The sequence below is a fragment of the Phascolarctos cinereus genome, unplaced genomic scaffold (assembly GCF_003287225.1).
Source record: "Phascolarctos cinereus isolate Bilbo 61053 unplaced genomic scaffold, phaCin_HiC Scaffold_7;HRSCAF=346, whole genome shotgun sequence".
Taxonomy (NCBI): domain Eukaryota; kingdom Metazoa; phylum Chordata; class Mammalia; order Diprotodontia; family Phascolarctidae; genus Phascolarctos; species Phascolarctos cinereus.
The window spans coordinates 44,717,838-44,739,742 of NW_027556180.1; the positions used below are offsets into that span (position 1 = coordinate 44,717,838).

Sequence of the window (21,905 nt, forward strand, 5' to 3'; positions counted from 1 at the left end):
ACTAAATAATAAGTAGGATGACTCTACCAAGGGAATGCGACTAGAGGCACTTGTGGCAGGGGGGATGGTTCTAGCTTCAGATCTCCCATGCAATGCTCAAGAACTATCCTAACACACCTAATGCCTTAAGGCTGAAGGAGTTGTTTCCTCAATAAAACCCTGTGAGGTAGAGTGTGGATATTATTCTTGACATTTCAAAGATGTGGAAAAGGAGGCACAAGCCGCTTAGGACTGTTGGAGCCAGTGTGTGGTGGGCTCGGGGTCTTTGTGCGTTTCTGGGTAAGTGGCTTAAGGAAGACAGTACAAGGACAGTCCTGGCAAGCTCCTACTCTTGACTGAGGATAATGTAATTATCCTGGTCTTGCATCATGTCAAATATTGTAAGTTATGGTAGTCATAATGTCAGCCAGGAAGTCACAGGTCAGACTAAGGGATCTCTCCCCTGTCTCTTGCCACATGCAGAGGAAGAAGAAGTGGTGTCTAGGTGTGTACATAAAAGGCTGATGGCAATATCGACATCTAGCCATTTGGAGCATTTAGGTATGCAAATCCAAGGGGATTTTCTTTGGGATTTGGTCATGATTTTTTTCCCCAGGTTTTAATTCAGTTTCCTCAAAAGAAAGGACCAATGTGTGATCCTGGGTAAGTCACTTAACCCCAACTGCCTTTTAAAAAAAAAAGGGACCAAATCCAATCTGAAACATATACTTTCTTCTCTCCTGCTCTCAACCTCAATGCTCCCCTTATGGACACACAACAACTACATTTTCGACTAGCATTAAAGTAACCAAAATAAAAAGGTTCCCCCCCTTTTGAGCTAGACGGGATCACATATCCTAGATTTTGAGCTACAGGGAACTTTTTCGGTCCTCTGGCCCAACCCTATCATTTTACAGATGAGGGAACCGAGGTCAAGAGCAATGAAGTGACTTGCCTAACGACAGTAAGTTAAGACACTGAGGATTCCATGCCATGTCCATTCCCTCCAAATACAAAGGTTACCCTCTCTCTCCCTCACCCATACACTGTCTGTTTTGTTTTGTAATGTTTTCCTATGGCACCATACTGTAGCCCACATGTTAATTACGGAGTTGCAAAGAGGCACATTATCCCTAGAATACATTGCTAGAGACAGTATGTCTGGGCACACAATATTTTCAAAACCACTGTGTGGTATTAAGATGTTAAAAATTGTAATAGGAAGGTACACAGGATATTTGCAAACTTCAGAATGACATATCTAATCCAAGTATTACAAAATAAAATAATACATTTTTATTATTTATACTGTGTCCCAGACATCTTAAGGCAGTTTTAATCTATTAAATATTAATCGCTTTAATATATTGAGAGCTTAAAGCTGCACTAAGACTTTTGGGATGCCGTCTGTGTAAAACCCAAAAACCCAAGTCCCATAATCCAACAGCCAGGAGTCACTGTGCTGTACCATAGCCTGGTTTCATGGCTCAGTTCTTTAATCAATTTACTGGGAAGGTTTGGGGGCAGGTATGAGGAGAGGAAGGGAAAAGAATCAGAGTCCTAGAGTCCCTCCTTAAAGAACTAACTACACGCTAATAAATGAGCAAAAGGAGATGTTCCTGTGTTGGCTCATTTTACTGAGCTAAGCAGCAAATCTCTGGCTTCGAGGCGCCCTGCCACACCTGGACACTTCTTCTGACAGCAGCTCCCAGCTTCTGTCACTGGACGCTGCTTCCTCACTATAGAACAAATGTGGGTCTGATGGAATGCGATTCAGACTTCCACTCTTGGGAGGTAGGAAGTGAGACTGGGATGCTGACAGACAAGATCCGATTGAACAAGACTGACATCTGGTTCTGACGCTTTCTGCTCTGCATCACTCTGAGGAAAGTCACCAGCAAGGCTTCCCCAACTACAACAAGGCAGGAGAGAAATGTGTACTAGCCACTACACAGTCATGATGAACTGTATTCTGTGTTTAAATAAAACAAGAAAAATACTCTGCATAAGTAAGTAGCTATTATTCTTATTATAATTAACCAGGGTTGTCAATGCATACCAATTCAATGCATGTGAAAAAAAGTTACAATGATGGCAAATATGAAGTTTATACAATTCAATTATCAATAAGGAAGAAAAGGAAACAGACATTTATTAAGTGCCTAATATGTGCCAGGCACTCTGCTAAGCACTTTTCCATTTGCTCCTCACAATAACCCTGAAGGTAGGCGTTGTTATTATCCCCATTATACAATGAAGGAAACTGAGGCAGGAGTTAAGTGACTTGGCTGAGGTCACAGAGCCAGTGAGTGCCTGAGCCTAGATTTGAGCTCAGGTCTTCCAGAATGCTCTCTACTTTGTACTACCTAGCTGCCTCTAGGCATCATTATCAACTACAACAAAGTTTACAGACATCAGGTATCTTCTTTAGCACAGGGCATTCCTCTTGTGGGAAATCCCCTCACCAGAGAAGATGGTTTCCTTGTCCGTGATTTAGAAGAAAAGACTTGGGGAATTGACTGTGATGAACAGAAGTAACTGGTTTAGGGTCATTCAGATAATCAAGTGACTGAAGTCTTCCTGACTCCAAGCCAAGCACTCCTTTCACCCTGACATTGACTCTAATTCCCCCCCCCCCACAGACACACACACACAGCCAGCAGTTTCTAAATAATGATCTAATCATTTTAGTTTTTGATACTTAGGCAAAGCTGCAAAAATCCATTAGTTGTCCTCCATCCTATTGAATCTTCCTGTGGGACATCCTGCTGTGTGTGTACAAATACAGATACTTCAGGATTTAATCACAGGCCAACGCATGCCAGTGCAGACCACACAAATCTGGCCCCCTTACTAGGACAATCTCAGTGACCAGATTAAAACTAAGCTTGAGTTACACAAGAATGGAGGGTAGGGAAGAAGGCAGAGAGCAGCTAACATTTACAGAGCTGCTTTAAGATTTGCTAAGTGGCTCACATATACCATCTTGTCTGATCCCCACAACAATCCTTTCAGGTAGGTGCTATAATTGTCCCTCATTTTACAGATGAGGAAACTGAAGCTGAATGCCATTAAGTGACTTGATTAGGGTCTCCCAGCTAACTCTTTGAGGCAGAATTCAAACACGGCAAGTTTTTCAAATAGTATACATGACACCTACTTCCCAAGTTTTGTTAGTTGTTTTTTTTCTCATTTCCTTCAAGCATATGTCCTCTTTAGGAAATACCAAGAAACCATTAGAAGGAGAAAGTCTTTTTGACTCTTGACAAGCTGTCACCAAGGCATAGTTAGGCCACAGTGATCTTCTATATGTTTAGACTGGTAATGACGTGCCATCTAATACACAGTGAATATCGAATGAGATTAAAATCTAGGGGAAGGAATGAAAATATGGAACAAATTCTAGGAAAGGTTTCTGGTAAACCACCTCAGACTGCTTTTGATAAAACTGAAGTCTGATGTTCTCCTACCAGACTATAAACATCTAATGGTTTTACCCTTTTATTTCCTCTCATAAACCACAGAGATAGGAAAGGTAGGAAGGGTGAGAGTGGCTGTATTGTGAGGTTTTGATGACTCAGGTTGAAATTTCGGCAAAGCAATTTGGGAAGGACATTACAGACTTATCTAGCCTAATACTTTCCTTTCATGGAACTAAAATGGGAATTAATAGAGCAAAATGGAATTGTCCAGTTACTAAGGTAATAAGTGACTAGAGCCAGTCCTGGGACTCCATTCCAATACCATTCCCACTGTACCATGTTCTTTCTCCATAGGCATTAATTGAGAATTTTTTGATTGCCAATTCTGCAATCTCATTACCTAATTATTCAGCCCCTCTCTTGTCTTGTCATTCTGCTTCAGCTGCCTAGGAAAAAGAAACCATGAGAAAGAGATTGCAGCAGTTCGGATCTTCTAATGGGTCTGTTTTCAATCAGAACGGACTCATTTTTTATTCTCAAAGGAACAAGGCTAGCCTGGCCTCCTCCTCCTTTCCCCACTTCCACCCAAAAATTTGGCTGCCATATACTTACTGATTACTTATACCTAAATATAATTTAGATGCTAGCAGCTGGTTTGGAACCCATTTTCATTTTCAAAGGGAATATATTTCTTTTCCTGAAGAATATTAATTTGGCCCTTTCTATCTCCCCTTATGGTATTTTCAAGGACAACACATTAAGAACATGTATAATGCTTTCCTATTCAATTCGTAATGTTTTTTAAAAATTAAAATTATAGGGGCAGCTAGGTGGCACAGTGGATAGAGCACTAGCCCTGGAGTCAGGAGGACCTGAGTTCAAACCCAGCTTCAGACCAAACACTTGACACTTACTAGTTGTGAGACCCTGGGCAAGTCACTTAACCACAACTGTGACTTGATAGCAGCATGACAGAACGGAAAAACGTCTGGTCTTAGAGTCAGAAAGAGCTGAGTTCAGGTCCTGCTTTTGTGACTCTGGATAAGTCATTTAAATTCTAAATGTCCCCCAAAATTCTATAAGACTAAATTGCGAAGAAAGCGTCAATCTCCATTAGCACCACTGGATTGACAGCCCAATTTAAAACACACACACGCATATAACAGAAGTGCACATACATATAACACACATGTGCACACACACATACTATGGAGGTATGGGGAGAAACTTCTAAGTCCCTACTCTCCACAACTCTTTGTTAATTTGGTGACTACCTGACCAAAATGTAGCATGATTTTCAAATAAAATGTTAATAGTTTTTCCACATACCCTGGACTATTTCTGGACTCTCCTAGGTCTGTGTTCCATGTGTTGTCAATTTCCTTCTAGATAATGACTGGAGTTCATGAAGTCTTACATTAATTTTAGTTGTAAGTATTTCAAGGCCTTTAAGAACTGGACATGAAGTCAGGAAGTCAGAGATCTTCTATGCTGTGAACTTGACCTCTCTATGAGCCCAGCTTTCTCATCTATAAAATTCAGGGACCAAATCTCTAAAGCCACTTCCTGTTCTAAGACTCTGATATTACCCATGACTCCTATAATTTTCAATCAAGTGCTTTCAACATGACTTGAAAACTGGATTTGTCTTCTCACAGCAAAATCAGCTTCCAGCAATACTCCAGAGAATCAATCATAAAGGCATCATGCAGGAAGAAAGAAATGTAAATATAATTTTGTGTGGCTGTGCTAAGTGGAAAGTCCACGGCTTGTCTGAGATACACAGATCTATAACATAGATCAAGCTATTACTAAAATGTATAAAAACTCTAGAGTCAATCATTTAACTAATAAGCATTGATCAAGAGTCAATCCTTTCTGTGCTTCAAAGATAGTCCTGCAGCATGTACTTTCAGAGAATGTCCAGTAAACCTGTTAGAAAATGGCCCAACACTCAGTGTACTGTAAATGAAAAATTCTCTACTATATGAGTCTCCATTAAGAAAATAATGTAAAGGCTAAGATTAAACCATTTGAAAGGATTCATGTACCAAGTCGTGCAAAAAGTGAGGGAACACCTGCACTCATTGCTACTTTTCCTAAACCCAACGGGCTGCAATGGTACATCATCAGGGTTTCTACACTAGTTAATTAACACAGACCAGTTACTTCTTGTAACTGGGGAATGGATAGGCTCTGCAGAATTACTCAAATCATTTTGCCATCTAGTGGCCAAAAAAGGCATGGCACCCAAGCATTGGCCAGCATAAGAAGGTTTCTGGGGGCAAGCTGTATATGATATTCAATCTATCAATAATTAATAAACATTTATTAAGTGCCTACTATGTTCCAGAAACTAAGTGCTAAGGATATAACAGAGGCAAAAGATAGTCCTTGTTCTCAGGGAGCTTACAATCTAATTCCATTATCTTGCAAATGTGGTAACCGTACTGATGAACCCAGCTCTTCCAGAATTAGGGTAGGGGTATATAGGATTTTGATATGAAAGGGATCTGGCCAAGAACACTGACTGTCCCATGCACACACCATCTCTCAACTCTGTACCTTTTTGCTGGCTGTATCTCATTCCAGGAATGCTCTCTCTTCACTTCTGACGGCTCTTTTCCCACCCTCCCTCCCCCTGGTACTCCAACCCTCAGATTCCCTACTTACACTGTATATATCTTGTATACACATAGTTACATGCATAGGACCTGCTGGGAGGCACAGACTAGTTGTTTTGCCCTTTTTTAAATCTCCCCCAACACATAAAACAGTGCATGGCGCACAGCAAGCAATAAATATAAAAATGCTTGTTGACTAACTCAGAGAATCCATTTCAAAGGTCCTTAACTTTTAAAAAAACTATATAATTTCAAATAAATACAACAAAATCAGATACAAACCCAGCTCATATTTTCCTAATTTTTGAAAATCCCTAACCCCTCCACTCAGCACTTAACTGTCAACTTCTAGACTTAGATGTATTTCTATTCAAGGGCCTTAAAATAAAGGACAGAATTATTTTTTAAGCTACTAAAAAACGTTCACAGACTATATGCCGCCAGAAAGGAAAACACAGAGACAGCCTTTGTGCTGAGCAGACCTTCAGGATTATTTTGATACATCACTGACATGGAGACCCTGAAAGAAACATTCTGAAACTGACCAAAACATGAAATAAAGACAGATGAAAATTAGCAATATATCTATCAAATTGCTTTACCTTTGCTACTGGGTCAAATAGCAGCTGATGCCCTCTTTTCATCCTTTTCTGAATAGATGAATAAACAAGAGATCCTGACTTGTAGGTGTGGGGAAAACAGACTCAAGGTTTCTCTGCTGAGCCATTTCAGTTGGGTTAACTGGAGAGAAGGATGCTATAGTCCAAGGTTAATTGGTTCCTTTTTATGGCTTGGTTTTACTGATCTGAAATCAGGGCCAGGTTAACAGGTCACAGTCAAAAAAAGAGTTTGGCATCTGTAGAGGCGATTCAGAGGAAACAAGGCCAGGAACACTAGAGATCAAAATCAGGACTGGGCAGGCATCAGGGTCAAGATCAAAGACAAAAACACTCACTGTAATTCCTGAGGAGTAGCCTACAACCAGAAAGCAGTCCCTCCAAAAGCTGACTTTCTCTGAGGGATCTCCTCCCCTGCCTGATCCTGACCTACAGCTTTAAACCCAGAGAATCTCAGACTCAGAATATGACTTCAGGAGCCATCAATTCCAACCCATACCTGAAAAGGCACCCCCTCTGTGACCTGACAAAGGTCACCTAGCTGTCTAGAAAAGGGAATCCATTACCTCCTGAGACAGTACAGTACACTCAAGAATAGTTCTAATTGTTAGGAAGTTTTTCTTTCCAGGCTAGGAATGCATGATCTCAGATTTAAATCCACAAGGGACTACACACATCAGACAGGTCAACCCCCTTCATTTCAGAGGAAAAGATAGGCCACTGGACCTAGATCACAAAGGCAATGAGTAGAAGAGCCAGGATTGCTGCCTGGTCAGAGTGTCACAGAATCTCATCTTGCATTTCCTCACCTGGAATCTTCCTGGTAGGAATCTAGAAAATGGCCCCAGTTCATCCTCAGCTGCAGATCTCCTTCGGGTCCAGCTGCTTTGACTAGTGAGTTAAGTCCATGGTATCTAGCCAGCCTCGGAGCAGATCATGCTTTTAGTCCCCGTGGTGAGACAATCAGTCAGCCTCCTGTCCTACCCAACCCCAGACTCTTCTTCTGGGCAGGGTAACCAAGCTAATGCAGCCACTGCTCCTAGAAAAGCCCTAACAACTAGACTCCCCTGTGTATGAATTGCTACCCCTGAGATTCCCTGGACCAAACTTGTCTTCCTTGGTCACTACATTCATATATCGATTGTTTCATTTCATTAAGACACACGCTTCTTGAGGGCAGGAACTATCTCACTTTTGTATTTGTATTCTCAGTGCTTCAGCACGTTGGTACATAGTAATCGCCCCCTTCCCCAATCATTCAATACGTGAAAAAGCATCTGCACTATAACCTATCTGACAAGTGGTCATGGAGAACTAATTGAAGATAACCAATGGGGAGGAATGTGCCGCCGCCCGAACAAGCCCATGCTACTTCTGCACAGCTCCAGTTATTAGGAAGGTTTTTCTGAAATTAAGCAAACACAGAATCTCAGAGGTCCTCTGACTTCATCCCCAGAGCTCATCTGCCTCTCTTCCACATCCACCCATTTTAACCTCTGTTTACCCATACTCTCCACTCCCTTCTGCATTAAAAGCCAGGAACAGGAAAATTCTCCAAAATGTTCTTCCCAAGCTTTTCGGAAAAGTTCTGGAGGAAAGTCAGACTGAGTATTTTCCTAATGCCAGAAAAGGATTGTTCCTTAGAGTGTTAAGGTAAGATCATGAGAAACACTTTGAAAAGACTTCCTAACAAAATCAAATTATATTACTGTAGCAACCCCACTAAAAAAAAAAAAAGGTCATCGCTAGGCATGGGAAAGCTTTCTCCTTTTTGTGTACTCTCACTCCCTCTTTCCCCCCGGCTCTGTCAGGCTTCAGACAATTCATTATATGTCCATTTGAGCTTTGATCATCAGCAATCCGGAACAGAAATCAGGTCCAACTTGTATAAGGACATGTAAGTACTGCACTCAGCAAAGACAGACATCTGTAGAGCCTGACATTTGCACGTTTGGCAGGGTGTCAATATTTCTTTGACTACTTTAAACCATTCCATTTTGGAAGAGTGTAGCACTTCTCGGCAGTCCCTTCAAGCACGCTGGGCAGAAAACACTGCATTTTCCCTTGCCTACCTTAATAGCCACAAAACTGCTAATGATAAAGTCACGACCTGAGCCATGGGAGAGACAGCCTAAACTGGTAAGTAATGAAAATTTTGTTCCAAAACAAAGGGTGTTTTAAGTATGCTTTTCATGCTAATGGCTACTAGATTCTTGACTTCTGAGATAGATATTTTGAGTAAAATTTGACTCTCAATTCACAGATTTGACTGTACTGGAGTACAAAGGAGAAAGTCAAAGGTTTATCAATATTCTCTTGTGGGGCCTCTCTCTCATTTAAAAAAAATATTGATAACATGATTTGGTGGATAAGGTGTAAAAAGAGATCTAGGTCTCCAGGCCTGTGTCCATGGCCAAGGGACTTTGTTACCTCAGGTGAGTCATATGTCTTCTCTGCATCTCAGTTTAATCATTTACAAAAATGAAGGAATTAGGACAAAATTATCTCTATAGTTCAGTTTTGAGTTCTTTTACATATGGACATCTAACCACAGAACTCCTAAACAGTAAACACTTAAGCCAGCAATAGGTACTTACACATTTTACTGAAGGCAAGAGAGAGCTTTCTGAGAGGCAAAGAAAAAGAAATCAAGCATTTTAAATCTCTCCTGCCTACAGACATAGGAAATGCATCCAAATCAATAGATAATGAAACTTCCATTTCCTCATCAGTAAAATAAAGTAGTTAAATTGGATGATAACTATATCTCGATAACTGCTATTTCAGTATAACCAGGTCCCTTTGTAATCCAATATATTTTATTTTATGCACTTCAAAGCACTGGTACGAGGAGTCCACAGCCTTTGATTGATTACAATATGGGTCTAGGACACAAAAACAGGTCAGAACTTCTGCTTTTCAAAATACTCCTTTACTCCGCTAAAATTTTAACATAATTAAAATACAAGCACAAAGAGGGCATTTAAAGTAGTTCCTGCAGAATCCAATCGAGCTGAATTCTACAACGAAAAATTTAAACTTAGCTCCATGTGCCAGAGAAGTCTCAGTCCAATACCTTACAAGAAGAGCATACTGCCAGTTCAGAGAGGTTATGCATAGAAGGTAGAAAAATTCTGAGTTAATTTAATACAACTGTGCTTAAAACTGAAGATGCTGTCTTCTCAATTCATCAGACTGGGATGCAGTGAGATGCTTCCTTAGAAGGGGATGTGACTGACAGCTTTTCTTGCCAAGTGATTCCTTGCAACTGTTGATTTTTTTCCATATAGAGGTTAAGAATACAGCAGAGAAAGAGTTCATTTTAACCTAATTAAGTGGATTGCATTGGATTTGGCAGCTAGGCTGCCTATAATACCCATCTGTCCCTGCCAACCAAACCCACCAGTAGGAGGGGGCTGCTCCTGACTAACAGGTTAAATAATAAAATTATGGAAGGAAGGAAGGAAGGAAGGAAGGAAGGAAGGAAGGAAGGAAGGAAGGAAGGAAGGAAGGAAGGAAGGAAGGAAGGAAGGAAGGAAGGAAGGAAGGAAGGAAGGAAGGAAGGAAGGAAGGAAAGGAAAGGAAGGAAAGAAAGGGAGGGAGGGAGGGAGGAAAGGAAGGAAGGAAGAGAGAAAGACAGAAAGAGAAAGAGAGAGAGAAAATAGAGAAAGACAGAAAGAAAGAGAGAGAGAGAAAATAGAGAAAGACAGAAAGAAAAAGAGAAAGAGAGAGAAAATAGAGAGAAACAGAAACAGAGAGAGAGAAAGAGAAAGAAAGACAGAGAGAAAGAGAGAAAGACAGGAAGGAAGGAAGGAAGGAAGGAAGGAAGGAAGGAAGGAAGGAAGGAAGGAAGGAAGGAAGGAAGGAAGGAAGGAAAGGAAGGGAGGGAAGGAGGAAAGGAAGGAAGGAAGAGAGAAAGAGAGAAAGAGAGAAAGAGAGAAAGAAAGAGAGAAAGAAAGAAAGAAAGAAAGAAAGAAGAAAGAAAGAAAGAAAGAAAGAAAGAAAGAAAGAAAGAAAGATTGATTTTGAGATCTGCATTTTAGTATTCTAAAAGTTGATCAGAGGCTGTTGCTGGGAAACTAATCACTAAATAACTAATTTAGAAAGGCCCAGGTCATTCAATGCCTTCCAGGCCATGGCCACTGTCTTGCCCATGGAGTTACGTGGCTCTGGAGGAGAGAGTGAGGCTGATGATTTGGCGCAGCTCGGCCTCACTTAAATCCGAGTCATCATAACAACACCACCACTAGACTAGACTACAGAACGCTACAGGAAGCAAGATTTCCCAGATAAATTTCCATTTGTGGTAGCTATTCTGTGGCATCTGTCAGTCAGTGTCAAATAAAAAAAGGAATTTGATACAAATACAAGTTAGGAGGCAGAACTAACCAGGACCACAGAGTTGGCCTTTCATGGGTAGACAGAGGCAATAATGTAACAGAGAGCAGTCTTGTGAGGCAGGAGACCAGGGTTCTAATCTCTCACTATGTAGCCTAGGGGCTAGGCAAGTCAAGCAATCAGCTCCCTTCAATTCCCTCTAGGAAATGAGAAAGGTTGAACCAGATGATTTCTAAGGTCCCTTCCACCTCTGATACTCTACTATTCTTTATTGCACAGTAGTTTTACCTTCCCTTAAATCTAAGGTACTAATAATAAAATAAAATATGATGAATATTTTGCCTGAATTTTGCACAAACATGCATGCAGTTAGCAGGTTTGAAGGAACCTGCCTCTTTGCTAACAAGCTGAAACTCTTACCACCAAGCCCAGAGGAAAAAGCCAAGTCCTAGATCCAATGACCCTGACTTCTCTAACTGAGAAATGCAAAAGCTGCTCCTGGCAAACAAAAAAGGGTCAGACTCATTTCCTTGCCCCACCCAAGGGAAGAAAACTCATCGCAGTCCCAAAGGATGCTACATAAGGAGAAACAGAGCAGCCAGCAACCCAGGCCACTTAGCCTAATTCTGGCCTGTCAGGAAAGGCGGTCAGTCCATGATACATGGATCACTCTAACCACCCATTAGGAAAGTGAAGAAGAGAAAGGCTGAGAGTTTGCCCTGTGACTGTAAGTAATTTAGACTTGGGAACATAGACGAACGGGGATTTGGACCCTTTTTTTTTTTGCAATTTTTATCAGAATCGTAATTTTACCCATGGAGAGAACTCCCAGCTCCCAGGGAGATTTTTCCACCACTGCAAACTGACCCTTCTCTAAAGCTTTTCGTTTACCTAGGACCTTCAGAGGCGGTGATCTGCCAATATGTGGCAGAAGTGGGTCTTTCTGACTCTGAGGGCAGCCTGCAAGGTGGTGGTATGTCATGCAGCCTCTGGCTGTACTAAAAATAAGTTCTTTTCTTCTCTCCTTCTGGGCTCTCAGTTTACCTTCCCATGGGGTAATGGCAGAAGCAGGGCTATAATTAGGATATGGGAGAAGGAAGGGAAGGGGAAGGATCAGGCAAATTCTACTATATACTCCCCATTCACAAAAGTTTACAGCAGGACAAATGAGGTTAAGGCAGATGGTGAAGTGTATAATCATTGTGCCCTAGCGGTTGGCAGGTGTGGGTTCATCTCAGGTCTATGAGCCTCCTTTTTTTTTTTTTTAAACACCAGCTTTCCTCTTACCCAAAGTTTTATCCCCAAATCATTATCCATGGCACTAAGTATTTTGTTCTGAAAGCATCTTCCTCCTTCCCACCAACATAATCCCAACGTTGCCCCTTACTTCCTGTGAGGTGTTGGGCAAGTGATCTAATTACCTCAAGTTTCCTCATCTGTAAAGTGAAGGGATCGGTCTAAATGATTTCTGAGGTCCCCTTTTGCTTTAGACCTACAACCATGTGATCTTAAATTAGGGTTTCAGAGGCTTATATAACAATAACAACAACAACAACAACAATAATGATAATAATAATAATAAAGTTTCAGGGAGTCCTAACTTGGGGTTTGTGAACTTTACTTTTTAAATATTTTATATTTGAACTTTAAATTTTCAATATTTTGATCACTGGATATTACTATAACTGGTTTCTTTAGTTATCATAGGCATTTTATTTTCTGCATTTAATGCTGTTATTCTGAGAAGGGAATTATGATTATGATTATGGCAGGCTGGTGAAGTGGGCAATAAAGATAGACATCCCAGGGATAGGTGATTTCTGAAGTCCTTTCCAACTCTAAATCCTGGTGCCATGAGTAGCCCCAGGGGAGGGCTCTGGCTAGGTGAAAGACCAGAAATCTAACTTCTTTTTTTAGCCCCTTTGACAGCAATAGCAAAACTATCAAATATGGGTGGAACAAAGCAATCCCACCCAAAAGACAACAGCAGCATGACAAGCCAGTGACAATAACCCAATAGCCGGTCAATTTTCTTCTCATGCTTGAGCAAAGGTTATGAAAAATGTTCCCCTTTAGGGGCAGCTAGGTGGCGCAGTGGGTACGGCACCAGCCCTAGATTCAGAAGGACCTGAGTTCAAATGTGACCTCAGACACGTAACACTTAATAGTTGTGTGACCCTGGGCAAGTCACTTAAACACATTGCCTAGCTTAAAAAACAATACTCCCGTTTATTTTAGAGGGAAGTATGCTGGGCTTCCAAAAGACAGCACTAGACCGTTTCCCAAATAATTTTTTTGGGGGATACCAGCATTCACAGTACAGTATCCTGGGCTTCTACAATTTCACATATTGCCTCTTCTCTCCCTTTACTATAACAGCCATCATTTCATGGGAAGAAAATATCGCAGAAAGAAAAACAATCTGTGAACATAAAACAAAACAACCCAGAATTTCAGAGTCGAATAAAAATAACAGCGGACAGGCTGAACTTCACTTCATCACTGGGTGACCTTTCACATGTCTCCTTTGCTTCTCAGCCTCAATTCCTCCTAGGATTAGTCCCAGTTCTAATATTCTGGGATAATCTGCAGAGAAAGAAAAGAACACCCCAAGATAATTTAATTATTAGGGAGTCTTTTTTGGGAGAGTGAATTCCCTGTTGGTGTCTTTAAAATGATGATATCTATTTTATTTAAAAACAACAACACAGGAAATGATTCCCTGTCTTTCTACAAGCAGCTGTTGTATTTGTCTTGTTATTGTTACATTATAAATAGAGTGTTCAAAGAATTCTGGGTTTTGTTTCTTTTTTTAAGTGCTGAGGGCAATGCTCACTAAATTTTAAAGGAGATAATGAAATCATAGATTTATATCTGACAGGGACCTTCGGAATCAAGTCCAACCACCTACACTTTAATGATCAAGAAATAGGTGAAGAAAAAGATAAAGAAAAAGATCAAATAGTTGGCTCAATGTGAGTTAAATCTTAATTCTGACCCTGATGTCAAGACCTGAGGGCTTCCCATCTCCTTTACCTTAGAGTCCCATATGTGTCTATGAAAGCACATGGCCTGCATGGCAAAGGATGTTCTAAGAAATTACAAGCAGGGGATTGTGGGAATGTATACGCAGCTAGGGATGAGAGAAGACAATGGACAAAATGTGGGGCCAAAAATCAGGAGGACCAAAGTTCATGACGTGCCTGAAATTTGCAGAAGTGATTAGAGGAACCTTGTGGTCAGTCTGGTATCAGAGAAGGAGTTCTGGTTTGGGGAGAAGATGAATACAGAGGGTCCAAAATGTGGGGACTGGACTGGGGGAAGACTTTTGAAGCCCATTCTGGCTCTCTGTCTATCTACAGTATGATCCTAGGAACAATTGAGGACATCAAAGAGCCCTGGGTTCTGAGTCAGAGGACCTGAGCTGAAATGCAGCTCTGCCATCAGTATGACATTTCACCTCTGTAGACTTACATTTCCACACACACAAAAGGAGAGAACTGGGTTAAATGATGTAAGAGGCAGCTATGTCGCACACTGGATAGAGAAAGAGTGGATTTGGAATGAGTAGGAACTGAGCCTCATGTGTGACCCTGGACAAGTCACTTAACCACTGCCTGCCTCAATTTCTTTAACTGTAAAATTAGGATAATACAGCTATCTTTGAAAGTTTTTGGGAAGAGGAAATGAGATCATATTGTAAACCTTAAAGTGCTATATCAATGCTAGTTCTTTCCGGATGGTTGGTGACAGAGTGGATAGAATGCTGGGCCTCGAGTCAGGAAGACCCGAGTTCAAATTCAGCCCCAGACACTTAATACCTCTGTGACCCTGGGCAAGTTTCCTTACATGTAAAAAGGGGATGAACAACAGCACCTACGTCACAGGGTTGCGGGGAGAAGCATATGGGACGATATTAGTAAAAGCTCTTAGTGCCTGGCACACAGTAGGCATCACATAAATACTTATCTCTTTTCCTTCCCTATCTAAATACTGTGACCCTGTGGTTTTAAGCCCTTGGGACCACAAACTACACCTTCCCTAACACACTTGTCTGGACTTTTAAACAACATATTTGGGTCCCTGAACTATTCTGCCCTGCTAATTCTGTCCTCCCTCCCACCGCCAAAATGAGCCTTTGCACATGTTGGTGGTGTTTTATGTCCCACATCTCCTCTATTAGAGGTGAAGGGAAAGTCTACCCGAAGGGCTCTGAACAATCTGTGTTAAAAAGGGCCTCGTACTCATTAGCTGTGAAGAAAAAGATAAAGAAAAAGGTGAAATAATTGGCTCAATGTGAGTTAAATCTTAACTTTGACCTTGATTTCAAGACTAGAGGTTTCCCATCTCCTTTCCCTTAGAGTCCCACATGGGTTTAAGAAAGTCACTTAACCCTGATTGCCTAGGGGCAGCTAGGTGGTGCACTGGCCCTAAAGTCAAGAGGACCTGAGTTCAAATCCAGACTCAGACGCTTGACACTTACTAGCTGTGTGACCCTGGGCAAGTCACTTAACCCCAATGCCTAGCCCCCAAAACAAAACAAACAAACAAACAAAAACAGGGCCTGGTGTAGATGGAGGAATGCTGAATTTGGTGTTGGCAGACCTAGGTTTGGGTGCCAGGTCTGCCACTTACTTTCTGCGTGACCTTGGAGAAGCCACCACATCCCCCTGATGCCCTGCAGCTGAAATGTGGCCATTCCTTCCATCATGATTCCTGCAGCATTCTGGATCTCTCTCTCTCTCGTCCCCATCATCTCCATTATTTTTTTTTATTACTATTTATTTATGCTTCCTTGCTCTCATTCCTCCCCAAAAGAACCAAAGCTCTGGAAAAATAAGGCCTGAGTCACTTCCATCTTTCTTAGCCCAATACTTTGCACCTAGTAGGTGTTCAATAAATGCTTGCTGTATAAATGAATGTCTCTTCCTCTCCACAAAATAAAGGGGCATGGACTAGTTGACAGCTAAATCCTATGAGACAGGGAGAAGCATGCTAAAATAACAGAAGACATGACCCACATTAATAGAGCATTCCCGTGGATCAAATGAGATAACATTTGTAAAATGCTTACCATAGAGCCCGACATGTAGTAGGTGCTTAATAAATGCTGATTCCCACCTTGCTTATAATGCATTTATGGCATATGGTTATGATGGTGAAAAAAATGCAAGTAGTATTATTCCCATTTTATAGATAAGAAAACTGAGGCTCAAAAAGGTTAGATGATTTTGTTCCTCTCTCACCTATTTTTCTTGATCCTCCCCTTCCTGAGCTCTTCTAAGTTTCCCTGATTCATTTTCCCATCAGCGACAACCCCTGTCCTTCCCCTAAACTCAAAATGGTTTTTTTTGCAATTACATAATGCATTTAAAGTGTAACATTGTGTAACATAGTTAATTGTGTATTACATGCAAACAAGAGCTTCCAAAGAATGTCACTACCTATTGAAAATCCTCCTTCCATTTGGATTTTGCATAGGATATGCTCAATATATGGCAAGCCCATGTCTCCACTTCATTCCTTGATTGACGGCAATAATCTGAACATTAAATAAAGTTTTCTCTGTGATGGCATCAATCCACCAGTCAGGGAACTCTTATTAACTGCTTGTGCTCATACTACAGAACAGCAACACTGTCTTCTCCAAATTTTCAATTTTCCTAATAGTATAGGTGTTCTTCATCACACAGAGTACTTTGTTAAGTAAATGAAATCAAAGGCTCGTAAATAGAAAGTTTCCTTTTTTTTGGTGAGGCAACTGGGGTTAAGTGACTTAAATCACACAGCTAGACGTGTTATAGCACTTGTGTCTGAGGCCGCATTTGACCTCAGGTCCTCCTGACTCCAGGGCCGGTACTCTATCTACTGCGCCACCTAGCTGCCCCTAGAAGTCAGTTATTTCAAAGCAGCTGGGCAATACTGAATGGGATAAAGGAAGGAAAGATTATGTGGAACAAAAAGAGATTAGAGGCAAGGAAATCAATTAGATTGCTCCTGGATATCCAGGCATGACATGGAGGGCTTGAACTAGAATGGCAGAAGTAGGACACTGCTAACATTTATATATACATATATATATATATATATATATATATACAGATATAGATATAGACATAGATACAGATAGATAAACTTATTTGCAAGGCAGGTGCTATTATGATCTCCATTTTACAGATGAGGAAACTGAGGAACAAAGTAGGTAAGTGACTTGCCTAAGGCCACACAACTCAAATGTGTCTGAGGCAGATTTTGAACTCAACTCTTCCGAAATCCAGGCCCAGAGTTATATACATTGCACAATCTAGCTGCCCCTGAGAAACAGACAAAAGGAAAAAGCTGAAGGACGTTTCAGAGGGAAATGAAACAGGACTGGATGACTGATTGGGTGAAGGAAAAGAAAAACATAAAAAGGAGGATAAACTAAATGCCCCTCAATTGATTAGGTAGGGTGAGTCAAGGTGACTAGTAAAATGGCAGAGACATTGACAAATGAGGGAAAGAACAACGAATTCACATTTACAGTTTGAGGGTACATTCCAGAGAAGACATCTTAATTAAGAGTCCACATACTAGTTACTTTCATTCTAACTCCTTTGATTCAAAACTAACATTTGGAAAAATAGCTCTTCTCCATTGGCCAATCTTTAGCTGGTGATTAAAAACTACTGAAAGCTCTCCCCTGTGTTGGAAGGAAGTGGAGATTCACATTCAGATTTAGTTCCTTTACTGGGTACAGGAACATAATGAAAGAAAGGCCTTTGTGAAGTCAACACTTGCCTTGGTGGAAGCGTTTTGCAGTTGCACAGCTCAAAATAAACATCATAAATTAAAGAAAGATCAGGCACGAAAGTTATACTTTGAGTTCTTAAGGTCAGTCCTAAATGAAAATATTTTTCTGGTCTCCACAATCATTTTTTCATTTTCCCCCTACTTAACAGTATTTTATTTTTCCAATGACATATAAAGACAGTTTAACATTCATTTTTATAAGATTTTGAGTTCCAAATTTTTCTCCCTCCTTTCTTTCCCCTCCCTTCTGCAAGACAGCAAGCAATTTGATATAGGTTATACATGTACAATTATGACAAACATACTTATACATTAGTCATGTTGTGAAAGAAGAATCAGAACAGGGAAAAAACACAAGAAAGAAAAAACAAAAACAAAAAAAAGTGAAAATACTATGCTTCAATCTTCATTCAGACTCCACAGTTCTTTCTCTGGATGTGGATAGCATTTTCCTTCATGAGTCTTTTGGAATTGTCTTGGATCAGAGTGTTGCTGAGAAAAGTTAACTCTATCACAGTCGATCATCATATAATGTGGCTGTTACTGTGTACAACGTTCTCCTGGTTCTGCTCACTTCACTCAGCATCAGCTCATTTAAGTCTTTCCAGGATTTTCTGAAGTCCGCCTGCTTATCATTTCTTATAGCACAACAGTATTCCATGACATTCATATACCACAACTTGTTCAGCCATTTCTAAACTGATGGGCATTCCCTCCATTTCCAATTCTTTGCCACTGCAGAAAGAGCTGCTATAAATATTTTTATACATGTGGGTGTTTTCCCTCTTTTATGATCTCTTTGGGATACAGACCTAGTAGCGGTATTGCTGGATCAAAGAGTATGCACAGTTGGGTTGCCCTTTGGCCATAGCTTCAAATTGCTCCAGAATGGATAGATCCGTTCACAACTCCATCAATGCATTAATATTCTAATTTTCCTATATCTTCTCCAATATTTGATCATTTTCCTTTTCTGTCACATTAGTCAATCTGATAGGTGTGAGGTGGTACTTCAGAAATGTTTTAATTTGCATTTGTCTCATCAATAGTGATTTAGAGCTTTTTTTTATATATGACTATAAATAGCTTTAATTTCTTCAACTAAAAAGTACCTGTTCATATCCTTTGACCATTTCTCAATTGGGGAATGACTCATATTCTTATAAATTTGACTCAGTTCTCTATATATTTGAGAAATGAGGCCTTTATCAGAAACACTTGCTATAAAAATTGTTTCCCAGCTTTCTGCTTTCCTTCTAATCTTGGTTGAATTAGGTTTTATTTTGTGCAAAAACTGTTTAATTTAATGTAATTAGAATTATCCATTTTACATCTCATAACGTTCTCTATCTCTTGTTTGGTCATAAATTCTTCCCTTCTCCATAGATATGACAGGTAAACTATTCCTTGCTCTCCTAATTTGCTTCTGGTATCATTCTTTATGTGTAAATCGTGTACCTATTTTGACCTTATCCTGGTACACGGTGTAAGATGTTGGTCTATGCCTCGTTTCTGCCATACTGTTTTCCAGTTTTCCCAGCAATTTTTGTCAAATGGTGAGCTCTTATCCCAGAAGCTGCAGTCTTTGGGTTTATCAAACAGTATCTTACTCTAATCATTGACTGGTGTATCTTGTGTACCTAACCTATTCCACTTACCCACCACTCTACTTCTTAGCCAATACCAAATAGTTTTGATGACTGCTGCTTTATAAAACAATTTTAGATCTGGTAAGGCTAGGCCACCTTCCTTTACATTTTTTTTTCATTAGTTCCCCTGATAATCTTGACCTTTTGTTCTCCCAGATGAATTCTGTTATTTTTTCTAGCTCTGTGAAATAATTTTTATCAGTTTAATTGGTGTGGCACTGAACAAGTAAATTAATTTAGGCAGAATAGTCATTTTTATTATACTAGTTTGGCCTACCCATGAGCAACTGACATTTTCCCAATTGTTTAGCTGTGACTTTACTTGTGTGAAAAGTGTTTTGTAATTGTGTTCATATAGTTCCTATCTTGGCAGGTAGACTCTCAAATATTTTATATTGTCTACAATTATTTTAAATGGAATTTCTCTTTATATCTCTTGCTGCTGGGCTTTGTTGGTAATATAGAAATGAGAGTTTATTTTATATCCTGCAACTTTGCTAAAGTTGTTCATTGTTTTAAGTAGTTTTTTAGTTGATTCCCTAGGATTCTCTTAGTATACCGTGGTATCATCTGTAAAGAGTGTTTTTGTTTCCTCCTTGGCTATTCTAATTCCTTCAATTTCTTTTTCTTCTCTTATTCCTAAAGCTAAAATTTCTAGCACTATATTGAATAACAGTGGTGATAATAAGCATTTTTATTTCACCCCTGATCTTACTGAGAAAGCTTATAGCTTATCCCTATTACATACAATGCTTGCTGACGGTTTTAGATAGATCCTACTTATCATTTTAAGGAAAACTCCCATTTATTCCTATGCTCTCTAGTGTTTTAAATAGGAATGGGTGTTGTATTTTGTCAAAAGCTTTTTCTACATCTATTGAGATAATCTTATGATTTCTGTTAGTTTTGTTATTGATATGGTCAATTATGCTAATACTAAACCAGTTCTGCATTGTTGATATAAATCTCACCTGGTCATAGTGTATCATCCTGGTGATAAATTGCTATAACCTCTTTGCTGGTATTTTATTTAAATTTTTTGCATCAGTATTCATTAGGGGAATTGGTCTATACTTTTCTTTCTCTGTTTAGATTCTTCTTGGTTTAGGTATCAGCACCATATTTGTGACACAAAAGGAATTTAGTAGGACTCCACCTATTTTTCCAAACAGTTTATATATTATTGGAATCAACTGTTCTTTAAACACTTGTAAATCCATCTGGCCCTGGAGCTTTTTTCTTAGGCAGTTCAACTTCCCTTTCTAAAATAGGGTTATTTATTTCATTTTCTCTTCTGTTAATCTGGGAAATTCATATTTTTTTTTGGTAAATATTCATCCATTTCAGTTAGAGTGTCACTACTGGCACACAGTTGGGCAAAATACCTCCAAATTATTGTTTTAATTTCCTCTTCATTGGTGATGAATTCACTCTTTCCATTTTTTATACTGATAATTTGGTTTTCTTTCTTTTTTTCATCAAATTAACCAAAGGTTTATCTATTTTATTAGTTTCTTTTTTCCCCCATAAAACCAGCACTTAGTTTTATTTATTAGTTCAATAGTTTTCTCACTTTCAATTTTATTAATCTCTCCTTTGAATTCCAGAATTTCTAATTTGATATTTAATTGAGGATTTTTAATTTGTTCTTTTTCTAGCTTTTTTAGCTGCATGTCCAGTTCACTGATTTGCTCTTTATTTTATTCATCTAAGTTTTTGAAGATATAAAATTTACCCTAAGAACTGCTTTGGCTGCATCCCATAAGTTTTGGTATGTTGTCTCATTGTTGTCATCCTTTTTGAGGAAATTATTGTTTCTATGATTTTTTGCTACTTAACCCATTCATTCTTCAAGATTAGATTATTTAGTCCAATTAATTTTTAGTCTATCTTTCCATGGCCTTTTATAACACATAATTTTTACATCATAATCTAAAAAGGATGCATTTGCTATTTCTGCCTTTCTGAATTGATTGTGATGTTTTTATGCCCTAATACATGGTCAATTATTTTTGTTGTAGGTGCTATGTACTACTGAAAAAAGGTATATTCCTTTCTATCCCCACTCAATTTTCTCCAGAGCTCTATCATATCCAACTCTTCAAAAATTCTATTGACCTCCTTAACTTCTTTCTTATTTTGTGGTTAGATTTATCTAGTTCTAAGATGGGGAGGTTGAGGTCCCTTACTAGTATAGTTTTTCTGTCTACTTCCTGTAATTCACTTAACTTTACCTCTAATAATCTGGATGCTATGCCACTTGGTGCATATGTGTTTAGTACAGATATTACTTCATTGTCTATGGTAATTTTTAGCAAGATGTAGTTTCCTTCCATATCTGTTTTAATTACATCTATTTTTGCCTTTGCTTTCACTGAAATCAGAATTGCTACCCCTGCTTTTTTTTTTTTAGTTCAGCTGAAGCATAACATATCCTGCTCCAGCCTTTTACCTTTACTCTACGTGTATCCCTCTGCTTCTCTG

The 21,905-nt window shown here is 39.5% G+C and overlaps 2 protein-coding genes across 16 annotated transcripts in view; one reads left to right on the plus strand and one right to left on the minus strand.

Moving 5' to 3' along the window:
* MED12L (mediator complex subunit 12L) overlaps positions 1-21,905 on the minus strand; it is a 424,290-nt gene that overhangs the window by 216,486 nt on the left and 185,899 nt on the right. The window lies entirely within an intron of this gene.
* Positions 1-21,905, plus strand: part of P2RY14 (purinergic receptor P2Y14) — a 53,938-nt gene that overhangs the window by 14,897 nt on the left and 17,136 nt on the right. For 2 of the 6 annotated variants that reach the window (XM_020980866.2, XM_078147188.1), the window contains exon 1: positions 8,483-8,781. The exons of 3 other annotated variants lie outside the window; for them this stretch is intronic. The gene's annotated coding sequence lies outside the window, so the exon portion shown is untranslated. Of the gene's footprint in view, positions 1-8,482; positions 8,782-10,666; positions 11,708-21,905 lie in introns of those variants that run through there. One more of the 6 variants, XM_078147189.1, reaches the window with a different exon arrangement.